The sequence below is a fragment of the Moschus berezovskii genome, chromosome 15 (assembly GCF_049115385.1).
Source record: "Moschus berezovskii isolate FMDL1 chromosome 15, NW_MosBer_1.0, whole genome shotgun sequence".
Lineage (NCBI taxonomy): Eukaryota > Metazoa > Chordata > Mammalia > Artiodactyla > Moschidae > Moschus > Moschus berezovskii.
The window spans coordinates 16,963,916-16,989,272 of NC_142474.1; the positions used below are offsets into that span (position 1 = coordinate 16,963,916).

Genomic DNA, 25,357 nt, shown 5'->3' on the forward strand with positions numbered 1-25,357 from the left:
TTGGAGGCAAATTATTTTACAATATTATATTGGTTGGTTTTGCCATACATTGATATGAATTTGCCCCGGGTTTACATAAGTTCCCCCTCCTGAACCCCCCTCCCACCTCCCTCCTCCCTTTATCCTCCCTCTGGGTCATCCCCGCATGCCAGCCCCGAGCATCCTATAACATGCATTGACCCTGAACTAGTGATTTGTTTCACATATGACAACATACGTGTTTCAATGCCATTCTCCCAAATCATCCCACCCTCACCCTCTCCCATAGAGTCCCAAAGACTGTTCTATACATCTGTGTCTCTTTTGCTGTCTCGTATACAGGGTTATCATTTGCATCTTTCTAAATTCCATATATATGTGTTAGTATACTGTATTGGTGTTTTTCTTTCTGGCTTACTTCACTCTGTATAATAGGCTCCAGTTTCATCCACCTCATTAGAACTGATTCAAATGTATTCTTTTTAATGGCTGAATAATACTCCATTGTGTATATGTACCAAAGCTTTCTTATCCATTCGTCTGCAGATGGACATCTAGGTTGCTTCCATGTCCTGGCTATTATATACAGTGCTGCAATGAACATTGGAGTACACGTGTCTCTTTCAATTCTGGTTTCCTCGGTGTGTATGCCCAGGAGTGCGATTGCTGGATCATATGGCAGTTCTATTTCCAATTTTTTGAGGAATCTCCACACTGTTCTCCATAGTGGCTATACTAGTTTGCATTCCCACCAACAGTGTAAGAGGGTTCCTTTCTCTCCACATCCTCTCCAGCATTTATTGCATGTAGACTTTTGGATAGCAGCCATTCTGACTGGTGTGAAATGGTATCTCATTGTGGTTTTGATTTGCATCTCTCTGATTATGAGGGATGTTGAGCATTTTTTCATGTGTTTGTTAGCCATCTTTATGTCTTCTTTGGAGAAATTTCTGTTTAGTTCTTTGGCCCATTTTTTGATTGTGTCATTTATTTTTCTGGAATTGAGCTGCAGGAGCTGCTTGTATAATTTGGAGATTAATCCTTTATCAGTTGCTTCATTTGCTATTATTTTCTCCTATTCTGAAGGCTGTCTTTTCACCTTACTTATAGTTTCCTTTGCTGTGCAGAAGCTTTTGATTTTAATTAGGTCCCATTTGTTTATTTTTGCTTTTATTTCCAATATTCTGGGAGGTGGGTCATGGAGGATCCTGCTGTGATTTATGTCGGAGAGTGTTTTGCCTACGTTCTCCTCTAAGAGTTTTATAGTTTCTGGTCTTACATTTAGCTCTCTAATCCATTTTGAGTTTATTTTGGTGTATGGTGTTAGGAAGTGTTCTAGTTTCATTCTTTTACAGGTGGCTGACCAGTTTTCCCAGCACCACTTGTTAAAGAGACTGTCTTTTCTCCATTTTATATTCTTGCCTCCTTTGTCAAAGATGAGGTGACCATAGATGCGTGGATTTATCTCTGGGCTTTCTATTTTGTTCCATTGATCTATATTTCTGTCTTTATGCCAGTACCATACTGTCTTGATGACTGTGGCTTTGTAGTAGAGCCTGAAGTCCGGCAGGTTAATTCCCCCAGTTCCATTTTTATTCCTCAAGATTGCTTTGGCTATTCAAGGTTTTTTGTATTTCCATACAAATTGTGAGATTATTTGTTCTAGTTCTGTGAAAAATATCTTTGGTAGCAGCACATGGTTTTAATTCAGGTCTGAGACAGATTACAGTCACTCACAAGCAGCTCAAACAGAGAATACTACATATATAACTTCCAAGGGTCTACAGAACTTTAAACTCCTACTTTACAGGCGAATACAGTAAGGTCAAAGGTCAATGATTACCCATGGTCACAAACAGCAGTTTTTACAACTGCTTACCATTCAACTGGAATAAAACAGGGCACTTCTGAAATGGGCTTCAGAACTGAGGAGAAAGAGCACTGCCCTAGACACCCAACAGCCCAATACCTCCATTCAGCTCGAAGTACTACTGTGCAACTTCGGGCACCTCATTTAATGTCTCTAAGCTTTCGTTTTCTCATCTGAAAATGGAGATTACAACCTTTTTCTTCCTGTGCAGTTAAAAACAAATGTTTCTTTGTGTATCTGAACCATTTTTTTTCAGCTTTATTGAGATATAGCTGACATTATATTAATGTCAGTTAATATAAACTGACATTAAAAACTTAATCACTGTGCAAGTTTAAAGTGTACATATGACAACATGATGTGATTCACACACATATTGCGAACACCACAATAAGGTGAGTTAACAACTCTAACACCTCACGTAATTATATTTTCCCCCACCCCCGATGGCAAGGACATTTAAGATCTTAGTAACTTTCAAGTACATAATACAGTATTATTAACTATAGTCATTCTGTTATACATTAGATTCCCAGAACTTATTTATCTCATAACTGGAAGTTTGTACCAAATGGCTGCAAACATTAGTGAAAGAACTCTAAATTATTCATATAACAGTACTAGACAAATTGAAATTATTTTTGTTGTTTAGTTTCTAAGTCATGTAAGACTCTTTTGAGACCCCATAGACTGCAGTCTGCCAGGCTCCTCTGTCCATGGGACTTCCCAGGCAAGAATACTGGAGTGGGTTGCCGTTTCTTTCTCCAGGGGATCTTCCCAACATAGGGATCGAACCCACGTCTCCTGCTTGGCAGGTGGATTCTTTACCACTGAGCCACCTGGGAGGCATATAAAATTATTTCTATAAGTTAATTCATCAAATGATTGTGTCTTCCCCAACACAATACACTTGTGTTAGACTCTTCAATGAGCTTTTCTTTATCTGTTATATTAACTGCACAAACCAACAGTGTGCTGGGTGCAATGTGGTATGTTATTAGCAAAGTGAAGAAAATGCCGCATTCACTGCCATCCTGCTAAGTTGTTTGGTGATAACAGACAAATTTCTCTTCCACATGTTACACATCTCATGTTGTGACTTATAAGCCACACTGTTACTGAACTCCGCCACCCCAGTGGTTCAAAGTCATTCCCCTCTATATTCAAGTACCCTGCTGGGTCCACATACCAGGTGCTTCAGTAAGTCTCAGCTTAGAAAACTCACATTAGACAATTTGGTTTGTGGGGTACCACCTGCTATTTTTCGCTCTGATTCTGAGTCTCCCTGGGATAGATTATACTTTCATATGATCACACTCTATTTCCATAAATATAAAAATTACCAAAATTGCTGCCATTATTACCCGTCTACATTTTAAAAAGGAGAAGAAGAAAAAGGAAATCAACATGGCAGTAACCACAGAGTACAAGGAAAAGGAGGTGGTGGTTTTCATGTGAGAATGAGAAGGAGGTAGTTAGCTCCGAAAGGAGGGCAGGCTCTAAACTGGAAATCTGTAGCTCCCCAGCAGGTAAGGAACTTCAGCCCTCCTGGGAGCACTAATTCTTTCGGGCTCATAAAATAAGCCCTGCTGTGGTTCTGATTAGTGTGAGTCTATTGCAGCAGCCAAGTCAAAGCATGAACTCCATAGTTCTCCACGGAGAGGAGATTTCTGGATTGTTTATCTCAGAGTAGAGAGAAAAGGCAGCGGACCACAGTTAAAGGGGAAAGCTAAATTCAGCCACAGCTAAAAAATGCAAAAAAGAAAAAAGGAACACTGGCAATGGCTCTTTCGAACACATCTTCTAATCCACTACTGTAAAACAAACGTTTTAGAGGTCAGGGAGGTGTTTCATTTTTACCACTGATAATAATAATTTCCAATGAAATAGCACTTTACTTCTACAGAACTTAAAGTGCTCCTTTTCATCTTCACCCCATCTCTGGGGACAAGAAGTAGTTAACAGTTCTATTTTATAAGCAGGGAGACAGGATGCCTGAGATCCTTTAATAAACGCTTGTAAAGACAACCTGGTGCCTTCTAAAAGTTGAAACTGATCTCTGGGAAGTTTGCCAATTTCCATGATTCCAGAACCCTAACTGAGACAGATTTGAGGGACTTTCAGGCGAGAACAAATACCCATGAACCTAAGTCATAAAAGACCTCAGCCAAGTTAAAATAGCATTTGCTAGGCCACTCATTGGAGAAGGCAATGGCAAGCCACTCCAGTACTCTTGCCCAGAAAATCCCATGGATGGAGGAGCCTGGTAGGCTGCAGTCTGTGGGGTCGCTAAGGGTCAGACACGACTGAGCAACTTCACTTTCACTTTTCACTTTCACACATTGGAGAAGAAAATGGCAACCCACTCCAGTGTTCTTGCCTGGAGAATCCCAGGGACGGGGGAGCCTGGTGGGCTTCCGTCTAAGGGGTCACACAGAGTCGGACATGACTGAAGTGACTTAGCAGCAGCAGCAGGCCACTCATTCAACAAATAACTTATTACAGAACTCCAAAGCCTGAAGGATCCTCGAGTAATCAGCCTGGCCTAGTACCGGTCCCAGGCTTCCAATAGGGTAATGTCTAAATGGAGACCTGGGATGGACTGCTAGAATGGATTCTGGAGACAAGAATAGCTTTGCTAATCTTCATGAAGAATTTTAAGCACATTCCTAAGAGGGCAACCTTTAGGTTTACCCACTGTATCTCCAATTTCCTTCTTCTTCACACAGGGTATTCAGCTGTCCTCTCATGGAGGACAACTCTATGACAGAACAAACACAGGAAAACCCACTGGGATAGTTCAACATGGCTCCTTCACCAACATACCAGCTTCCCATCCCACTCTCCAACAGATGGATAATTGCTCAAAGACCTGGATATATGTTTTATTTCAGCATTTTTCTCTCCCAAGGCAAAATTTTAATAACTTCTGTTCACTTCTCTTCTCAACTCTCAATTCTCTCTTTTTCAGATACTAAAGACCCTCAAAATAGAGAAATTTCTATTCATTTCTGAAATCTGACCACTCTAAGTATTAAAGGTTAAAAATTAATTTCTTTAACAAATATATAGTAAATGCCAACTATATGTAAGGCACTGTGCTGGGGACTAGAGACACATGTGAAAATAAGACAAACACTGCTTTGCTATCAAGGGGCTTAAAAGTCTAGGACACAGCAGTCAGTCAAAATATTCTGCAAGCCAAAGATGTAATTTAAAATTTTTTAGCTGCCAAATTTTATAAAGTAAAAAGAAATATGCAAAATTAATTGTAATATATTTAATCCAATGTACCTAAAATATTATCATTTCAACATGCAATGAATATAAAAAATTACTTATGATGTATTTCACTATTTTTTTTTTAATACTAAGCCTTTGGAATTTGGTGGATGTATTTTACACTCGTGATGCATCTCATCACAGACCTAGCCCCATTTTAGTGCCCAACAGACATATACAGCTAGTGGCTACCTTACTGATATCCCAGATCTAAGGAATTTTCATCTGAGGGGTTCCTGTTCCCTGATAATGTCAAAATAAAACTGGGTTTCTGGCAATACTGAATGAAATAGGCACTCATACAAAGCTGAAGTCCTATTTATGGAAGATCACCCATTAAAACCCATGAAGCTAACAACACCCTGACCCAGAAATAAACTTCTAGATTATATTTACCCATATTCACCACTGAGGGAGTGCTCAGTTGCATAAAACAAAGCAAGAATATGCAGGCAGGGAAGAACCGAGGAGCTGTCAAACTGATTTCACTACGGAAGAGCCAAAGGGCTCTGGCTCCAGAAAAGAAACAGAACACTCACAGACTGTCAGAGAGAGGTCAGCAGCTCAGGCCTGAGGTCTCCTGTGTCTCACACAACCAATCCCAAGAGGATTAAGCCATTCTTACCAGTCACCTTTGGAGATTAATTTGTTTGGGTATCTGAAAGGTGTTTGGATCCCTCAAGATGAAGGAATAACAAAAGAAACTGTTCTTAATAAAGTCATTTCTCGGCTGCTGCAGCCCACAGCAGAAAAATGATTAACTCCTAACTTCTGATGTACTAGAACATCAGCCTTTAAGGATTTTTACAGTCTTCTCCAATTCCCTGCCTTACTCCCAATAGGTGGTGAGTACAATAAATGCTCACCAAGCGTTTGCCACCAGGCAACTACAGGATACAGCTGGTATCCTTTCTAGGCTACACAAAGGGTTCCCACATGCTCAAAGCCAATAGGAAGCTCCAAGAATACATATTACATATATATTATATGTGTATATATATATATATATGCATATATAAATATATAGTTTTAACTTTTCAAAAATCTTGACATCTGTGTGTTTGTGTATGATGGATGAGATATATATATATATATACCCATTTGACTAGAAATAAAAATCAAGACATCTCAGTGAAAGCTTTGAAAGCATTAAAAAATTAAATAAGCAATCTGCCTAGAATACTCCCTGCACACGCAGACAATATCCAACCTAAAGCTTTAGGTTTCATTTTTTCCCTCTCTCTCTTTCTCTCTCTCTCTTTTTAATTAAAAAGCAATGAGAAGCTGTAGCTATAATGAGGGGCTGTGGGAAAATGCAGTTATATTGGGCTCAAAGTAATGTACCATAGGAAGAGGCTACCTCACCAGAACGAATCCTAAATTAAAACTCCACTATGAAACCAACTCCATTTCCTCTGAGCATGCAATCTATATTATCGCATTTATGGTCTGTCTCGACCTCAATTAGACTTGGGGATCGGGGGGAAGAAAGGGGACTTCTATAATAAGCAATAATGGTATCATTATGATAAATTATGAAAACACACAGTGCAATTATTAATGTGAAGAGCACATTTGTACCAGGATATAATGTAGATGTGCATTTGTGGGGGGAACATCTAAATGTAGCTCAATATTCTGAGTTACCTGGCTAAGAAATGGAGTAATTTTCACAAAATGTACTCTGATGTTAATGGCAGAAAAAATATGTTCAATTTTATTAAGGAAATGGAAAAACTCAAAGGAAATCTGTTAACTTTATAATAAACCAGGAATTCTTTGCCTAGCACCAAGCAGGTCACATATCTTCAGAATATGGGCTTTCCAAGTGGGGGCACAAAGTGCCATTTCCTAAATATCAAACAATAGGAGAGACTCAGAAAGATGAAAGAGATAATCTAGTTTGTCCCTCTTTTTTTAGAAATAGGGAAATCTGAGCTCAGTGTGTTTAAGCACCTTGTCTGTGGTAGGTAATAATATAAGGCTTCTAATTCCCAATATAGTTCATTTCCTCCTTTGCCATACTAATCAGTCAGTCCTAACATGTGTGCAGTGTGATATCCTGTTTGGAGAAGGAATTCTGGAGTCAGATTTTCCTAAATTCAGATCCTGGTCCCTTTACTTAGCAGCCCTGGAAAGTAACTTACTCATTCCAGGTTTGAGTTTTTTCAATCTACAAACTAGGAACAACAACCGCTTTCACACAGACGTTTGTGTATATATGTATGTATACACATAAAGGCCAGTGTTTCTAAAGTGCTGATCACAGTTCAGCCCATAGAAGACAATACATGTATCTCTCTTGGACACACCTGACTCAAAAATCAAAGAAATTCAAGGTTGGAAAGGGTGTTGACCATGATCAGTTTTTAAAATAAGGATCCCATTTTTAATGTCAACATATTTGACAGACCCCATACCCAGCTGCATTTTTTAGTATCCAATGAGTGAGAAAATACACAATGACAACAAATAGTTTCTATGTATTTGGTAATACTTTTCCATTGAATTTGTTAACTACCATATTTCTGAGAGAGAGAAGAGCAGAGCTGATAGAAACAGAGAAAGAGACTGATCAATTTTGAAAGACTGAGATTCATTCTACAGAAAATGCTTGTGTACATCTGGATTCGAAACCTTGTGCGATAATTCTGAGGCGCTAGAGACAATCCAGACTTCAGGAACCCTTCATCTAACTGGATTATCTTTCCAAGGTGTGAAGACCCTTTAAAACATTGTGGTATAGGTTGGGGCTTTCTGAACACTTTGGTGACCAAACTTAACCTTCTCCCTAAAAACTGCACCCCCTCCATCTCCGGATCACTCAGAGTTCATTCAATTAAGGAGAAACCTTTCAACTTACAATTTTCTTCCCCAGTCCATAATCTTTCTCCTTAAAGCAATATAAAATTGGTTTAGTCTCACTCTCACATTAAAAAAATAATCTTTAGATTTTAAGCCAGTAATCCTATTTCATTCTGCCTCTCCCATTGCCTTTTCTTTTTCAGAATAAACACTTTCAATATGAGAGGGGAAGAGTATATGCAACACAGCTAAGGGAGGTATATACATAATTAAATTCCTTCCTACCTTTATTTTGGGATTTTATAATTTTAAAGTTTTCCGATACCTCTTCAGATGATTAGACATATGGAATTCCACAAACCCAAGATTGTGGACGGATTGCTCTAACCAATTCGAAGTGCTCAGAAATCATCTGCTGTTAACCTCGCCTGATTACATTTTGTCAGAATAAAAAGGAGTTTTCAAACATTCATTTTGACCAGATGGTAGTGAGTGGCCTGACCCAGAAGTTACAGATGAGCTGCAGTAATGAGTTTTCCCTTGCCTTTGCTGGCTGCACATTCACTGGTGACATTTTACAACTAGGGCTTCTGGCTCAATCAATATTTGCAGGCATGAAACCTGCCAAAGTTAACATCAGGGCTCCCTTGCAAATTTGCTTGAGGCACCAGAACTGAAAAAGCTCACAATCTCTAATGCTGCAAGTATCATCAGCCAGAGTTCATAATTAGGGATCAAAGTCATCAAAGACAGAAAATTCTATCCACTCGAAGGGTTGTTGTGATGATTAAAACATCTTACAAAGGGGCTTTGTGTAAACTATAAAGCACTATTATCAACATGAGGGATTATCATAATCACATTTTTAAGAAATATCTCAGTGGCAATTCCAGATATTCACATATAATTATATATATTATGCCTTAGAAAGAATCATGGCAATATGCCACCTTTTCTTCTGAAAGGAAAATCAGGTACCAAAAACTCCTCAAAATCTCAAAGCAAAGTCAATGTAAATATTAAACAGAACCCTCATTTATTTAACTCCCAATTTAAATGATTACAGACACTAAGAGCACAGTAATTACTCGAGAATGTGGGTTTTAACAATGTCCACAAGAGGTGGGGGGGGGGGAATAAATGTATCAAAAAGAAACATCACCAAAGATCTCATGTACGATCTGGAATCTGATTGGCTGACAAGCAACATGGATCTGATTTATGATTTAAATCACCAGTCATGAAGACCCTACTTAACAATTTTTCCTACCAAAAGAATTTTTACTCCTTATTCAAGCCTGAATATATATTCGTCTCGCTTCCAAAAAGTGTGCATAATTTCTTTTTTGGAAGTACAAACTATTCTTTAGCGTTTGTGATTTACTTTGACATCTTCTCTGATTAATTCTGCAGTTGCATCAGAAAGCCGAATGTTGATTTGGTTTCTTTATTTATCAAACCTAACAGAGGCAGATACTTGTAAAATCATTGTAAGGTAAACCACCTCCATTTTAACAGACAATATGAATGTTTTGTGAGCTACACCAGAACCATGATCATTCATTCATTCACTTAGGAAGTATTTACTGAGCTAATAGAACCTGAATATCACTCTATTAGGTGCTGGAGGGAATATCAGACATCAAACCAAGAACAACCACCACAATAGAACTGCACTGATCTAAAAGAAGCAACAGAGTACAGTTCAAAGAGAGGAGACCAATAATCTGAAAAATCTGGGTGCTAGCGAATCACTTAAAAGTCACATGACTTTAGATTAGTCATTGAACCTACCAGTCCTGCATTTATAAAAATGCTCTGCCCTTGCTCTGTTACCTCACAGGATTGTCTTTAATCAGGCAAGGGAGAGTAAGAGTAAGTAAAATAAAGATACAGCACTTTGAAAAGAAAACAGAGCCTAGGATTCAATTTCTTTTAATGACGGCTAACTGCAAAGTCCTACATATATAACAGATTTTTACAATTATTTTTGATGCAGAATATAATCACAATTATATTTCTCTGTCTGCCCACTTGAGTGACTTTGTGAAAGGTTTTGTTGAGATAAAGATACTCTGCAGGTATTGTAAACCCTTAGCCTTAGTCAGGAGTAACAATATCAAGGGACTACAACCAGTTGGGCATGACTTGTTCTGCATGATTCCCTACTAGCTTCTCCTTCCTCCCTCACCCAATTGTGTGAATAACGGTACCATTTTGCCAAATTTATTTCAGATTTTTTTTTAATAAAATAGTATACAGTTAAAGTGTTCTATGTACCCTTCTCTAATCCCATGTCACTGTGTACCCCTCCTTAATCTGGTTTCATCACCCTTCTTAGAAGTGATCACTATCCTAAACTGGGTGAATGGCAGTACAGATAGGTAGAATCCTAACTGGTTGAACCAAAAGAGTATGAGCAGGGTAAAGTCCTCTGTTTAAATTCAAAATAGTAAATACATAAAGTCCCTGCCAGGGGAGATATGACTTCAGAGTGGACAGTTTTAGCAAACGTCTTTTTCAATAGGATGGCCAACTTTAATTTTTTAAAAACTGAATGGACATTAAGGGTGCACTGCTAGAAGCAAAATATTCAATTTGGCTACAGTCCCATAGAACAGAGTTAGCCACCACATTTTAAAAGAGGCACTGTAATCTCAATATTGCATGAGCAGGGTAACACAGGGTCTGAACCCTTGCTACAGAAAAACAACCAATAAGGGAATGAGAGAAGAATCTGGAAGAGACCCAGGAGTCACCTTCAGTTATTCAAATGATGCCTTGGAATGGAGTGAATACATAGTGCTACTATGAAGAACAGATCACCCTCCTTTCTCCTTTTATTCCAGCGAGAGAAATCCTACTCAGCCTTAAACCCCAACTCAAAGGTCACCTTCTCTAAGGAGTCATCCAAATGCTGCCCAGGAAGACCTCTGAGCTTCCTCAGCACTGTGTCATATCATACCTCTATCAGTACACAACATGTGCATTAATAAATCTCCAACGCCACCACTAAATCATAGGCTAGGTCCTCAAGGGTAGGTGTCCTGAGATCTAACCTTGCTGCTAACACACGGAGCGTCCAACAGCGTCCGGCTCATAGCAGGTACTTAACCCATGTTGCTAAATCAATGAGAGATGACAAGGGAAGAGGAGAGCTAAACCAATGTACTACTCAAGAATCGTAATTCACTACCAGCAGTCCTACAGAAATCAATCCTGAATATTCATTGGAAGGACTGATGCTGAAATTGAAGCTCTAGTATCTCGGCCACCTGATGCGAAGAGCTGACTCATTAGAAAACACCCTGATGCAGGAAAGATTGAAGGCAGAAGGGGATGACAGAGGATGAGACGGTTGGTTGGCATCACTGACTCGATCCGCGTGAGTTTGAGCAAGCTCCGGGAGATGGTGAAGGACAGGGAAGCCTGGCATGTTGCATGCAGTCCATGAGGTCACAAAGAATCAGACACGACTGAGCAACTGAACAACAATAATTAGCAAATGTATACAAGGTATGCATATTCTCAGAATTACCTGGATCTTTAGATAACAGCAACCAGACAGAATTCATCTGTTCTGTATTTACATCTTTAATCATTTTATGCCCCCCTGGGCCACAGCTTAGCAAATTTTCTCATGGTAGCACCAAGTGGTATTCAGAGGGTAAGAACAGTAAAGTGTCTGTGTAACCTCATAATTTACAGATGAAGAAACGACGACTCAAGGAAGTGACAAGACTTGAGCCTGAAGCCAGAGAGCTGGGTCTGGACTCTAACTCCCACTTTGACAGCAGCAGTATACACAATCCCCCAATCCACTTTGCTTAGTCACAACTTCAGAAACTATTACCTCAAAGGCAGTAATTTGCATCATCTTTCCCTGCTGCCATCATCATTCCGCTAACACTAAGATCTCTTCTGTCACTTTTCTGCCATGCTGTTAGCCAGGAAAATTCTTTTCTATAGTTGCTCCTGGCCTGTTTGGAAGCTCACTGACCAGAAGAGCTTACTGTCATCTGTCTATACGGAGATTTCTGTAAAACTCCTTCCCCTAGATTATCTGGGCAACCCACACTGAGCCCAGTGGGTACCTACCATGAACACCAGTCCACTCTTAATCTTAAACATTAAATAACAAATTAATATAGCAATGTTCAAATTATTCATAGTTTTAGACCCAAGACTCAAAACTGCATTCCTCTTTCAAACAGAAGGAGTGGTTGCAATGTGGGGGGAGAGGATATACTAGCAGAAAGACAGATAGGAATGAAAAAGTGACGATATTTTTAGAAAATGGGGCGGGGGGAATATTCAGAGAATACTGAATGGCCTAGGACTGACTGAGAACCAGATCATAAATGAGAAATGTCATGTTATTCATTTACAAAGTCTAGCTCTTTCACAACTGCTTATTATTTCTTTAAGGGTTTTGACATGATTTTGATCTCTGGAGTCCAGGACATCAGATATTACCATTATTTCTTTTAAAGCTTAAAACTTATCCACACAAATCTGTTACACAATGGCTGCCACATTTATTTCGAGGAAGACAGAACTCACGTGAAACTCTACCCTGAGCATCTTGTGAAAGATATTGGCTTAAAACTCAACATTCAAAAAACTAAGCTCATGGCATCTGGTCCCCATCACTTCATGACAAATAGATGGGGAAACAATGGAAAAAGTGACATTTTATTTTCTTGGGCTCCAAAATCACTGCAGATTGTGACTGCAGCCATGAAATTAAAAGACACTTGCTCCTTAGAAGAAAAGCTATGACCAACCTAGACAGCATATTAAAAAGCAGAGACATTACTTTGCCAACAAAGGTCCATCTAGTAAAAGCTATAGTTTTTTCAGTAGTCATGTATGGATGTGAGAATTGGAGTATGAAGAAAGCTGAGCACCAAAGAATTGATGCTTTTGAACTGTGGTGTTGGGGAAGACTTTTGAGAGTCCCTTGGACTGCAAGGAGATCAAACCACTCAATCCTCAAGGAAACCAGTCCTGAATATTCATTGGAAGGACTGATGCTGAAGTTGAAGCTCCAATACTTTGGCTACCTGATGAGAAGAACTCACTGCAAAAGATCCTGATGCTGGGAAAGACTGAGGGCAGGAGGAGAAAGGGACGACAGACGATAAGATGGTTGGATGGCATGACCAACTCAATGGACATGAGTTTGAGCAAGCTCTGGGAGTTGGTGATGGACAGGGAGGCCTGGCGTGATGCAATCCACAGGGTCACAAAGAGTTGGACATGACTGAGCGACTGAACTACCTTGTCAAAGAGTATTTTTCAACATTATGGATAACATTTTAAAGTCTGCAAATGTAGCACGATTTTACAATATACTTTCCAGCACTGGAGTGCCGGTTTACCTCTCATTCTTGGCTTGAATGAAGTATCTGGTGTTATGGCCTCCACACATGCCTGTTGATGAGTCCATCAAAAACAACGAAAAGAGATGTCTTCATGTCTGCTTTTGTCTAGGATGCACTTTATTTTCCTCAACTCAAAGGTTTTACTATTTCTAGAAGCTTTACAAACCACTAAAGTTAGCAAAATACCTCCATTCCCAATAAAGACAAGGATGGTAAGTGAGTTTGAGTCAGAAACATTTCTTCTACCTGGAAAACAGAGGGAACCAATGACCATGTGGAATACGATCAAAAGGAATTCTTTGGTAGCCTGGGTGAATGCCTCCTGGGAACCTACAAATTCCCCCTACAAGCTCTATCCCCACCAGCACAATGCTCTCAGGAAGAATATAAAAGTGGCTTCAAGGTGATTCTAAACTAGTAACTGCTCACCTCAAAAACATTTTAGGATACTTAAGTTTCCTAGCAGTACTGTCTAGTAGACTAGATAAGGCAAAATGCATATCTTATTGGGCAGGAAGAAACTTCACCAAGGGTCAAGATAATTAAATAATGTCTTATACAGAAAAAAAAAATAAATACATAGAATAAAATAACTGTTTTGAACCATCTCTCTCCTTTTTAAAGTTTTCTTGGAAGCTTGGTAGGCTTTTAGCATTTAAAAAAAAACAGAAAACTCAATTGATCTCCTTTAAAAAAAGTGAAAGTCACTCAGTCGTATCCAACTCTTTGCAACCCCATGGACTTTTCAGTCCATGGAATTCTCCAGGCGAGAATACTGGAGTGGGTAGCCTTTCCCTTCTCCACAGAATCTTCCCAACCCAGGGATCGAACCCAGGTCTCCTGCATTACAGAAGGATTCTTTACCAGCTAAGGCACAAGGGAAGCCCAAGAATATTGGAGTGGGTAGCCTATCCCTTCTACAATGGATCTTCCTGACCCAGGAATCAAACCGGGGTCTCCAGCATTGCAGGCGGATTCTTTACCAACTGAGCTATCAGGGAAGTCTTTAAAGAAAACTTTAGCTTAAAACAGTGCAAACACACTGTTTTTGTTTTTTCGTGGGTTTTTTTTTTTTTTTTTGCATCATGCAAAGACATCATTACAAGTTATAATAGCTTTATTTTTTTATAAAGGAAAGTAAAGTGCACTTTCATAAGAAGGTTTTCTCTGTGGGGGAATCTCTAGCTGGTTACAACCAACTCAGAGAGAGCTATCAAGGCAAACTACCCATTAGCTGTCAATTTAGAATGACTCCAGGAAGCTAGCCCCGGAGCTCCACTGATATCTTTTCAACAACCTCTTAATCTTGTTTATAACACCTGTGTTAAAGCAGCCTGACATCAATCCTACTCTCTTGTCTCAGACTGAAATTACTTAGAAACTTGAGAATTCCAGTAAACACATCAAAAAAACAGACACTGGCTGAGAAACCCTATACACAAGGGAATTCGGCTGCCTCTTTTAAACAAAGCTGCCTAAGTAAGCCGACGGGCCTCAACAGGCCAAGCTGGATATAAATCTTACCAAGAGCTTCTCAGGAGGTACTGAGGTCAGAGAATCGCAGGGTTTAAAGAAACCATAAAGAATTCCGCCTCCAGATTCCTCACCAAGTGATTATCCAAGCTACAGAACAGTGACCATTAACTGTGTGCTTATTATATACCTGGAAATTGACGTTTTATTATTTTTTCAGTCCTCACACAACCCTGCCAGGTACCCGTTTCTTCAAGTGAGGAAACTAAAGCTTGGGGGGTGGCTTGCTTAACAAGCTGCCTAAGGTCAAGGAGCCGGAAAATAGTGGAGACAGGATTCAAGCAGTCAATCTAAGCCCAAGCTCTCACTCCCAGGATACCACACTACTACCATGTGATGGGGAAATCATCCCACCTTAACTGACTTCTGGGCTTTCTGTGTCCCAAGGCTACTTAAACTTAAGTGAACTTTTAGCAGCCCTACCACTTCCTGTTTCAAAAACCCATGTGTGTCCTTGGCCTGTTTAAAATATACAGTACATTCAAAATGATGCTAAAGCAGTCCAATTTACAGAGGGGGAATAGTGCAGGGAGAAGAGAATGGATTCTAGTGGTCAGACACCTAACTTTGTTGTTACTAGTATGTGACCTTGCTTGGGCAAATCGCCACGTCTCATCCTTGGAAAAAGCTCCCATATCAAGGAAGTGCCTAACCCAGAAAAATAATAAATGTTTAAGAAAAAAAAAATCAAATGGAAATGGATGTGTCAGATATAACCAACACAAGATAGAAATTAACCTTGCTGTATTGTTTCTTATCTTTTGCCTCTAAGGCTGGGTAAAGACAAAACAGCAATTACAACAACCCAAAGTAGCATTGGTATAAATCTTTGGCAAACAAATGATTAGTGAATCTCCTGTTTTGGAGTCAGAGACAGCTCTGACCTTTGAAAAAAAAGAATTCCAGTCAACTCTCAGGTTATTACAGTATTGAAATCAAACTTTTATAAAGATCATCAACTGTTAAGACAAGTTTCACCCAACCCAGTGAGTCCTATGACCAGGGCCACTAACAATCACAAACTCAGCTTAATCTTCTGTCAAGAAATAAGGGACAAGAAAAAGAAGGCAACTGAGAGGGTGCCAAGTCTTCACATAAAAAGATACCTGGAAGAAACCCAAATTCAGCCACCTGATCACTGATTCACTGCTTCCTTCATTCACCTTCACTCTTTTTTTTCTTCAGTCAAGACATATTCAATATTCACTGAGTATTTACTATACAGTAGGTACAGTATCGGAGAAGGCAATGGCAAGCCACTCCAGTACTCTTGCCTAGAAAATCCCATGGATGGAGGAGCCTGGTAGGCTGCAGTCCGTGGGGTCGCTAAGGGTTGGACATGACTGAGCGACTTCACTTTCACTTTTCACTTTCACACACTGGAGAAGGAAATGGAAACCCACTCCAGTGTTCTTGCCTGGAGAATCCCAGGGAAGAGGGAGCCTGGTGGGTTTCTGTCTATGGGGTCACACAGAGTCGGACACGACTGAAGTGACTTAGCAGCAGCAGCAGGCACAGTATAGTCACCGCCCTAGAGGAAATCAAAGTTCAGTGGGAAGAAAGAGAGGTAATCAAGTAATTTCAATAAAGAATTGTTGGGAAAGGCAGCTTCATGCATGCAGTATTTCAAATCCCACTCAGTCACATAAAAATGGGCCTTGGGCCTGGAATACTTCTTTACAAGAGATAAGGAACCCATATGGCCTATGCCTGGTTTATCACTTTGTACGGGAATATCTTTCCCTGTCTGAGGCTCAGCAAGTGTTCCTTTGTTCTGCTTAAGTATGTCTGTCAACAGCCCTGAATCATACCACAGCTTTCAGGTCTGGGTCCTTCTGCTGCTATAAGAAAGAAGGGTGCACACAGGCCAGCTGTCCATCACTGGAAGGGGGAGGGTCCTACTAGCCTCAAGGGACTGACACATACCACTGGAGCTGTTCTTGCTCTGTCTCTTCTCTTTGTCAGCAAAGCATTGTTCCATCCAGTGCTTGACTGTGTTGTGCTTTCCTTGGCAACTCCAACACCAAGATGCCACGGCAGCATCTGAAGTCTCCCATGGGATTGGTAACTGACACATGGTGTTCTGCTGCCCTGGATTTGATAACTAGTGTGTGGTGCTCTATTGGACAAGAATGATACACGTGGCAGACCACAGGTAAGGTAGGGTGATGGCTGCATTCTGCTGCACTCTGCTCTTTCTTTTTTTAAGCTACCTCCATCCACTGAAGCCCTCAATTAGGAAAAAGATTCTACCACCTACTTCTTGGGTATCTTTGAGCAAGTCACTAAACCTCTGTGAACTTTCTTTCCTCACCTATATAACAGAAATAAGAATACTGACTTTCTGGACTTGCCTTTAGGATGCGACAGAATGACAAATCAAACAGCTCAATGCCTGGCTCTCCAATACCTCGTAGTTCCCAACCTTCTATTTTGTTCTTTTGCCTTGGTGACACAGGAAGGAGAAAACACAAATTCTTTTATTTCATTGAAAGTATGACAATTTCTATAAGCTCCTCTATGAGCTGTTTTTCATTCACTTCAAATCAGGAACATACTAACCCTTTAAGTGACCCCCTTCTCCAACAGACACAAAAATAATCTGTCAATTGAAGGCAAATCTGCCTCTAATGTAGAGGCAATACTTCCAGACCAGCTGCACATTACCTCCTGATATTATCCTGTTAGATTTGGTATCAAGCTCCTAAAAAAGGTATACTCCCCATACTCAGCGATCAAAGTGCTTCCACCTCACACAAGACGAACCACGGCTAAAAACTGCTTTTTTTTTTCAATTAAAATAAGAATTCATCAACATCTTGCCAACAGCACAACTAGAATATGGAGCCCAATATCAGACTGTTAACCAGTCTCCATCTTGCTCTAATGGTGGTTTTAAGCACACCGAAAAGGGGGGGAAATTACTCATTTAAACAAAATGTTTAAACCTCTAATTACAGGGCAGGCATCAAGAAGATGGAAAGTGATTTGCAATCTTCATTATGGAATCCGACCACTCGTACAAGTCCCTTCAGTCAGAAGGCAGACACCATCTCTTTCCCCCCAACTGAGCCTTCTGTATCCTTTTAAGTTCTGTGGGGATGGAAGAAGAAATCTTCGGAAGAAGAAAAAAATGAGGGACAAGAATCAGAATTTCTGTCTCCTTAAGTTCATTATGCTGAACGAGGTATAAGGATCCCCAGTGAGAAGCCAGGGAGATAATATTCAGGGACTACACTGGCAGGCTAAGCAGCCTGAGGGCTTTGAAACTCTCAATCTTGTAAAAACTGCCCAGCTCGGGTGGTGCTTAAGCAATTCTTTTTATTGGCAGAAAAGTCCTGTCATCAGTGGTAAGAGATGCACAGAAAATTAGATGGTGCCCACCAACAGCACCCCTGGTCAGAAAGAAATCTGTTCCTCTGCAGATACGCCTGTACCATTGCTAATTTGTGTTATCTCTGCCCGTTCAGATCTCTACGTGCTAACTCAGGAAAAAAAAGTCCCTGCCAACTAACTGTGACAAGTCTGATGGCAGAACTCCCACTGGAAGAATCAGCAGAGACGGCAAAGGCAGGCAATTATTCCCCCTCGTTAGAGAGAGTTCTTTTCAAGTTGTTGTGTTTTCAGTTTGTTTGTTTTTTTTTAATTTTGAAAACAAAGAGTAGCCATTCACAACCACTGCTCACAGCAGTCACTCATAAAACTGGCAGAAACTGAAATTCCCCTCAAGCCAACTGAAAAAGATGTCCTGGAAGTAACCAGAAAGGCGGTGCCCCTTTAATTACTCACTGTAATGTAAAACCAGACATGGAGAGGATGGCCACAGCAGAGCAGATCTGGGCAAAACAGTGGTGATATTTAATCATCAGTCCAGACCATCTGCAACTGTTTTGCAGAGGCACATAAAGTTTATGGATTCCAAAGCTTCCTACAAGTTACCAGGTGCTGAGGGTCACTTGCATTGTCCTCAGGTCCACCAGAGGCTGCTTTCTTCATTCTCTCCAGGCCAGGGTGCTCAACACAAGGCACCATGCCCACATTTTCCGTGCCAAGCCTGGCACTAGGAAAAGTGCTGCTTCTTGATTAAGCCAGAACACAGATTAAATGTTTAGAATTGGGAGATTCTGAAAACAACCTAGGCGGGAAAGCAATTATTCTAGGGAGAGCACGGCTTTAGCTGCGGCCCTCTGCAGCACAAAGGTGAATTCCACCCTCTTTGAACAATGAAGCCAGCCAGATTGCTCCCCAACAATTCAGCCTCCATTCCACAGATGTAGTGGTCTTTTAAAACATAATCATATTGTGTCACTCCATAGCTTCAATCCCCCAATTGCTTCCCGATGTACTGACAATAACATCTGAACATTTTAGAGTTTCCCATCCTCCCCAGGGAACTGCTTTTCAACTGTGGTGTTGGAGAAGACTCTTGGACTGCAAGGAGATCAAACCAGTCAATCCTGAAGGAAATTAGTTCTGAATATTCATTGGAAGGACTGACGCTGAAAGTCCAATATTTTGGCCACCTGATGCGAAGAGCTGACTCATTGGAAAAGACCCTGATACTGGGAAAGATTGAAGGCAGGAGGAGAAGGGGATGACAGAGGGTGAGATGGTTGGATGGTGTCACTGACAAGATGGATGTGAGTTTGAGCAAGCTCCGGGAGTTGGTGATGGACAGGAAGGCCTGGTGTGCTGCAGTCCATGGAGTCACAAAGAATCTGACAGACTGAGCGACTGAACTGAAATGATCCTCCCCAGAGCAGACTGCTCCATCCTTACCCTCCTCACTCACCATGCTCTACCTATACTGCCTCAAACATGACAAGCTTGTTCCCACCTTAGGGCTTTTGTAGTGGTTTTTCCCCTGGGCTTACATTGCTGTTCCCACAGCTCTTCATGTGGTTGGATTCTGCTTGTTATTCATCATCCGTCTCAATGTTATCTCCTCAGAGAGCCCTTCTGGAACTTATAATGGTTGCCCATCACTCCATTACATCAGCCTTTTTCCCCTTCATATCTCTATTTAGTTATCTTGTTTTTGTTTCTCTAGCATTATTTGTCTGCATGTCTGGTGCTCTTATTTACATTTGTTTTCCTTTATTTTCTGTCTTGGTTCCCTGGGTATAAGTTCTCTGAAGACTAGGAACTGCAACTGTCTCATGTATCACTCTATTCCTGGTGTCTACAAAAACATCCTGCATTTAGTAGGCATTTCATAAATGTGCTGAATAATTCAAAGATGAAAGGCTCAATACGGATTACCAATCCGAATGAAATTTAGGTATTAAATCACTTCAGTCGTGTCTGACTCTTTGTGACCCTATGGACTGTAGCCTGCCAGGCTCCTCTGTCTATGGGATTCTCTAGGCAAGAATACTGGAGTGGGTTGCCATTTCCTCCTCCAGAGGATCTTCCTGACCCAGGGATCGAACCTGAGTCTCTTGCATCTCTTGCGTTGGCAGGCAAGTTCTTTACCACTAGCACCACCTGGGAAGCCCCAATGAAATTTAAGTTCAGTTCAGTCAAATCTGACTCACCGCCTGACTGTGAGCATGTGTCATAATGCCCTAGAAACATACCATACACTAGCAGAGGGCTGATGGACTGTTAATGGTTAAGTCTACTGAAGATTCCAAAAGTGATTCTAAACTTAGTTGCTCTTAACTGGAGCAGGGGTGTCAAATAAAAATGTAATCAATCCTCAATATTACGTACTAACAGAATGAGCCCATGCATAATGCCAAAGTGTTCAATAATTGATCATACCTGCCTTTGGAATACAGTCAGACACAGTCACAGAGAAACATCATAATACTCTGTGCTCTATTTCAAATCCTTCTCAGTTCAGTCCCTGACTTTGGACGCTGATGGGTGCTTGAAGGAAAGTCTGAGGACCCAAAGTAGACAATCTGCTTACAGGTAACTGATCATCTAAAATGAGTTAAAAGAAGAAATTGCGCTGGGGCAGTCTTACTAGACCTTTCACTGAACTCACAAGGATGGTAATCCAGTTTCTATTTACCAACCCACAATGGAGCTGGGATTCCAAAGTTTAGGCCAACAGGCTCCGGGAACTCCGTGGAAAAGAAAATGTTCTTTAGCTATTCAGCTGAAATACTAGAATCAAATGACTGGTCTTGGAGAAGGTAAGAGAATTCCTGCTGTATCTCCTCCTGATTCCATTTTCCCTACAGCTGTACAAGACTCAGACCAAAACCAATTACTTCCTTCAGGAACATTAAGGGGAAAATGGGAGTAATTTGTAAATGAGATTCCTGGCACTAGAAAAGAGGAAAGCTGAGATATCTTAGTAATATTAAAGAGACATGGGGAAAAGAATTACTGTGTTGATGATATAATTCTTGATATCAGTGGCTGCTAACTGTGGTAGAATAGGGTTATACTTTAATCTATTGAGAACAGTTCTACACGTTGGCATGTGTGGGTGACAAACTGTTCTCATTTCCTTTTATAGCATTCTAAGCCTTAATCTCCAAGGGACTGGTGACCTTGGGAATACTAAGGCAGCTTTGCAGAATTCGAGAAAAACATTTTTTCCTTCTGCTATACCATTGGTGTTGCTTATAATTATATCAATAATAAAATTAACAGCTAGCACGTACTGGGCACTTACCATATGTCAGGCACTATACTACTTAGCACTTCCCACACTGTCTCATTTGATCCTGTATCTTCAAAAAAGATGGTAAAGTGGAGCTTTTTTAAAAGATGGTAGGGCAGAGACAGACTCTATTATATAATCTGTTTTAAAGATGGAAGACCTGAGGCTTAACGAGATTAATTAATTGATCCAAAGTCACATAGCTACCAAGTAGCAGAGGTAGAATTCAAACACAGGCAGTCTGTCTAACCCAGAGTGAAGGTTCACCCACTACACTAAACATTAAAAGATGTCTAAAATGAGCACATTCAGAAGGGCATGTGTTTGAACTATTTTCTCCAACAGAGCTATTTTGAACCATCCACATTCTCCAAAGCAGTCATTTTTACATGTGAAAACTTCTCTATCAGGGTCTTATAAATGCAATCCCCCAATTTAAACAGTGACATCTAGTGAAAGACTGCAGAAAGTTATGGCTTCCTTAAGTTCATCTCCAAACTTAGGCATCTCAATAAGACCTATTTCCAAGGAAGCTCAAATAGGTAGGGCTGGTGGCTATGATCAGAGTAGGTTCATGGAGGAAATAAACCAACATGTATCATGCCAGTATAAGATCTACTAGAAAACTACTTATTTGACAAAGTCCCAAGAGTCTAAACTAAGATGGTGGTGACTGAAATAGAAAGGATAGAGAGAAGGCTCCTAAAGAAGCTACAACTCCCTTGCAAAGCCTTCCCAACTTTCCAAAGGCAGGACTGCTTCTGCCTCTTTGCCCCGACTTCCTGTTCACTCAATGGTACTGTGTACTGTTTGCTGTTGCTAAGTCACTCGGTCACGTCCAATTCTCTGTGACCCCATGGACTGCAGCCCAGCAGACGCCTCTGTTATCAATTCTCAAATCTCTGAGGTGCTTCCCTTTAGACTGTAAGCGCCATGACAGCCAGAATGGTGACTTAAGCATTTTCAGATCCTAGCACCCTCCTGCGGAGAAGGCAATGGCACCCCACTCCAGTACTCTTGCCTGGAAAATCCCATGGACGGAGGAGCCTGGTAGGCTGCAGTCCATGGGGTCGCGAAGAGTCGGACACGACTGAGCAACTTCACTTTCACTTTTCTCTTTCATGCATTGGAGAAGGAAATGGCAACCCACTCCAGTGTTCTTGCCTGGAGATTCCCAGGGACGGGGGAGCCTGGTGGGCTTCCGTCTATGGGGTCACACAGAGTCGCACACGACTGAAGCGGCTTAGCAGCAGCAGCAACAACAGCAGCACCCTCCTGACTCCTAAGACAGGAGCTAGCCCTCCACTTGAAAGTTCGTATGTTCCATACAGAAAAGAACCTTGTCTTTCATCTTTGAGAAATAGCTCCAGGGCTTTTCTCCCTCAAGTCAGACGGAGGCAGCTACACCCTTGACTGAAACGCAGAACCAGGGGTAGGTGATAAGGGGGCTGGTGGAGAGACGCAGGGGATTATGTGAAACCAGAGCATCTGGTTAGATGGTTCAGTAGACACATGAAACCTAAAATCAGGGCTAGTGCGCCAAGAGTTTACATAAAGCTGCTAAAGGACAAAAGGATGGATGAGTTCCTCTAAGCTGAGGAACCGGGTTATAGAATCAAATTCTAGTGAAGAGTCAAGAATAATGAGGCTCTAGAGGTTATCATCGGAGAAGGCAATGGCAAGCCACTCCAGTACTCTTGCCTAAAAAATCCCATGGATGGAGGAGCCTGGTAGGCTGCAGTCCGTGGGGTCGCTAAGGGTCGGATACGACTGAGCGACTTCACTTTCACTTTTCACTTTCACACATTGGAGAAGGAAATGGCAACCCACTCCAGTGTTCTTGCCTGGAGAATCCCAGGGACAGGGGGAACCTGGTGAGCTTCCGTCTATGGGGTCACACAGAGTCGGACACGACTGAAGTGACTTAGCAGCAGCAGCAGCAGCAGCAAAGGTTATCATACTAAGTGAAGTAAGTCAGGAGAAAGACAAATACCACATGACAGCACTTATATGTGGAATCTCAAATATGATACAAATGAACTTACTTACAAAACAGACTCACAGACATAGAAAACAAATTTAAGGTTACCAAAGGGGAAAGAGGGTAGGAAGGGATAAATTAGAAGTTTGGGATTAGCAGATAAAATAGATAAACAACAAGGTTCTACTGTATAGCACAGGGAACTATATTCAGGGTCCTATAATAAACCATGATGGAAAATATATACATGTACATATACACATGTTTTAACTGAATCACTTTGCTGTAAACCAGAAACTAAAACAATATTGTAAATCAACAATACTTCAATAAAAAATTAATTTAAAAAGAGAGCATTTACAATATGTGTTAGAAAACAAAACAAACAAAATTGGTGACATTTAAGACTATACGTTTATTATAAGTATATGAATGTTAATTTCCTGATTTTGACCACTGTACTCTGGTTGTATAACTTTAAGGGAAGCTATTTGAGGAACATATGGGAACTCTCCATACTATTTTTGCAAAACTTCTGTAGTTAGATCAAAATTAAAAGTTTTTTTTTTTTTTAAAGAATATAGGTTTTGTAGCAAGAGGAGCGAGACAAGATAAGGAAGCAGAGGACAATTTAGTAACTGAAGTAATGGATTTGAAACAAACTTTCTTGAAGTCTAACATGAAAGCAAAGAGATGCAAGCCAGCAAGCAGACAAGATATTAGAACAAAAGCTTTCCAAAAGGCATATTTAAAGGCACCTACTAGTTCATTCACTCAATCATTAGACAGTCATTTTTTTTTTCAGTCGCTCAGTCGTGTCCGACTGAAAAAAAAAAAAGATTGTCTAATGATTGAGTGAATGAACTAGTTCAGTTCAGTTCAGTCGCTCAGTCGTGTCCGACTCTCCGCGACCCCATGAATCACAGCACGCCAGGTCTCGCTGTCCATCACCAACTCCCGGAGTTCACTCAAACTCATGTCCACAGAGTCGGTGATGCCATCCAGCCATCTCATTCTCCGTCGTCCCCTTCTCCTCCCGCCCCCAACCTTTCCTAGCATCAGAGTCTTTTCCAGTGAGTCAACTCGTCGCATGAGGTGGCTAGTAGGTGCCTTTAAATATGCCTTTCGGAAAGCTTTTGTTGTAATATCTTGTCTGCTTGCTGGCTTGCATCTCTTTGCTTTCATGTTAGACTTCAAGAAAGTTTGTTTCAAATCCATTACTTCAGTTACTAAATTGTCCTCTGCTTCCTTATCATGACAATCATTTATTAGGTATCAATTATGAGTGAGATACTCCAGTGCTGGTCCCTGCCTCTGAGTTCACTGCCTAACGTGCAAGGAGGCACATAAAAGCAATGTATTTTACGAGTATAAAAGGAACTCACCAGGGGAAAGAGAGAAGGTAAGATCACAAAGGGAGGGAGGGAACATTAACAGAAAAGTGACCCAGAAAATGAAACAGAAAACACCCTGAAATGGGAATATCAATATGAATAGCAATTTGTTATTTACAGCCCCACTAACAATGAGTAACCTCGAAAAGCACTAGTCTAAACTGTCATGCATAAAGAGCCTATTTCATGATGCTGTAAGAGACATCATGACTAGGATAATATTCTCAGAGTTCTTGGTAAAATGGGGCTACCAAAGAAAAGATATATTTGAGCACAGTGTCCAGTCTTCCGAAAAATTTTCATCAACAAAAAACACAACAGAAAAGCACAGTTATAAACTACAACTCTAGGAAAAAGCAGATGATAAGAAGTACAAATGATAAACAAAGGAAAAAAATGCTTATTAAAGCAAGTGAACTAACACTTTATATAACTTACTAGATTAATGAGAAAAAATAAATTATGACAACTAGTAGTATCAAGATTGCAGTAAAACTGGAACTC

At 40.6% G+C, this 25,357-nt stretch overlaps 1 protein-coding gene across 1 annotated transcript in view; it reads right to left on the reverse strand.

The window, feature by feature from the left end:
- Positions 1–25,357, reverse strand: part of CTNNBL1 (catenin beta like 1) — a 163,478-nt gene that overhangs the window by 131,421 nt on the left and 6,700 nt on the right. The window lies entirely within an intron of this gene.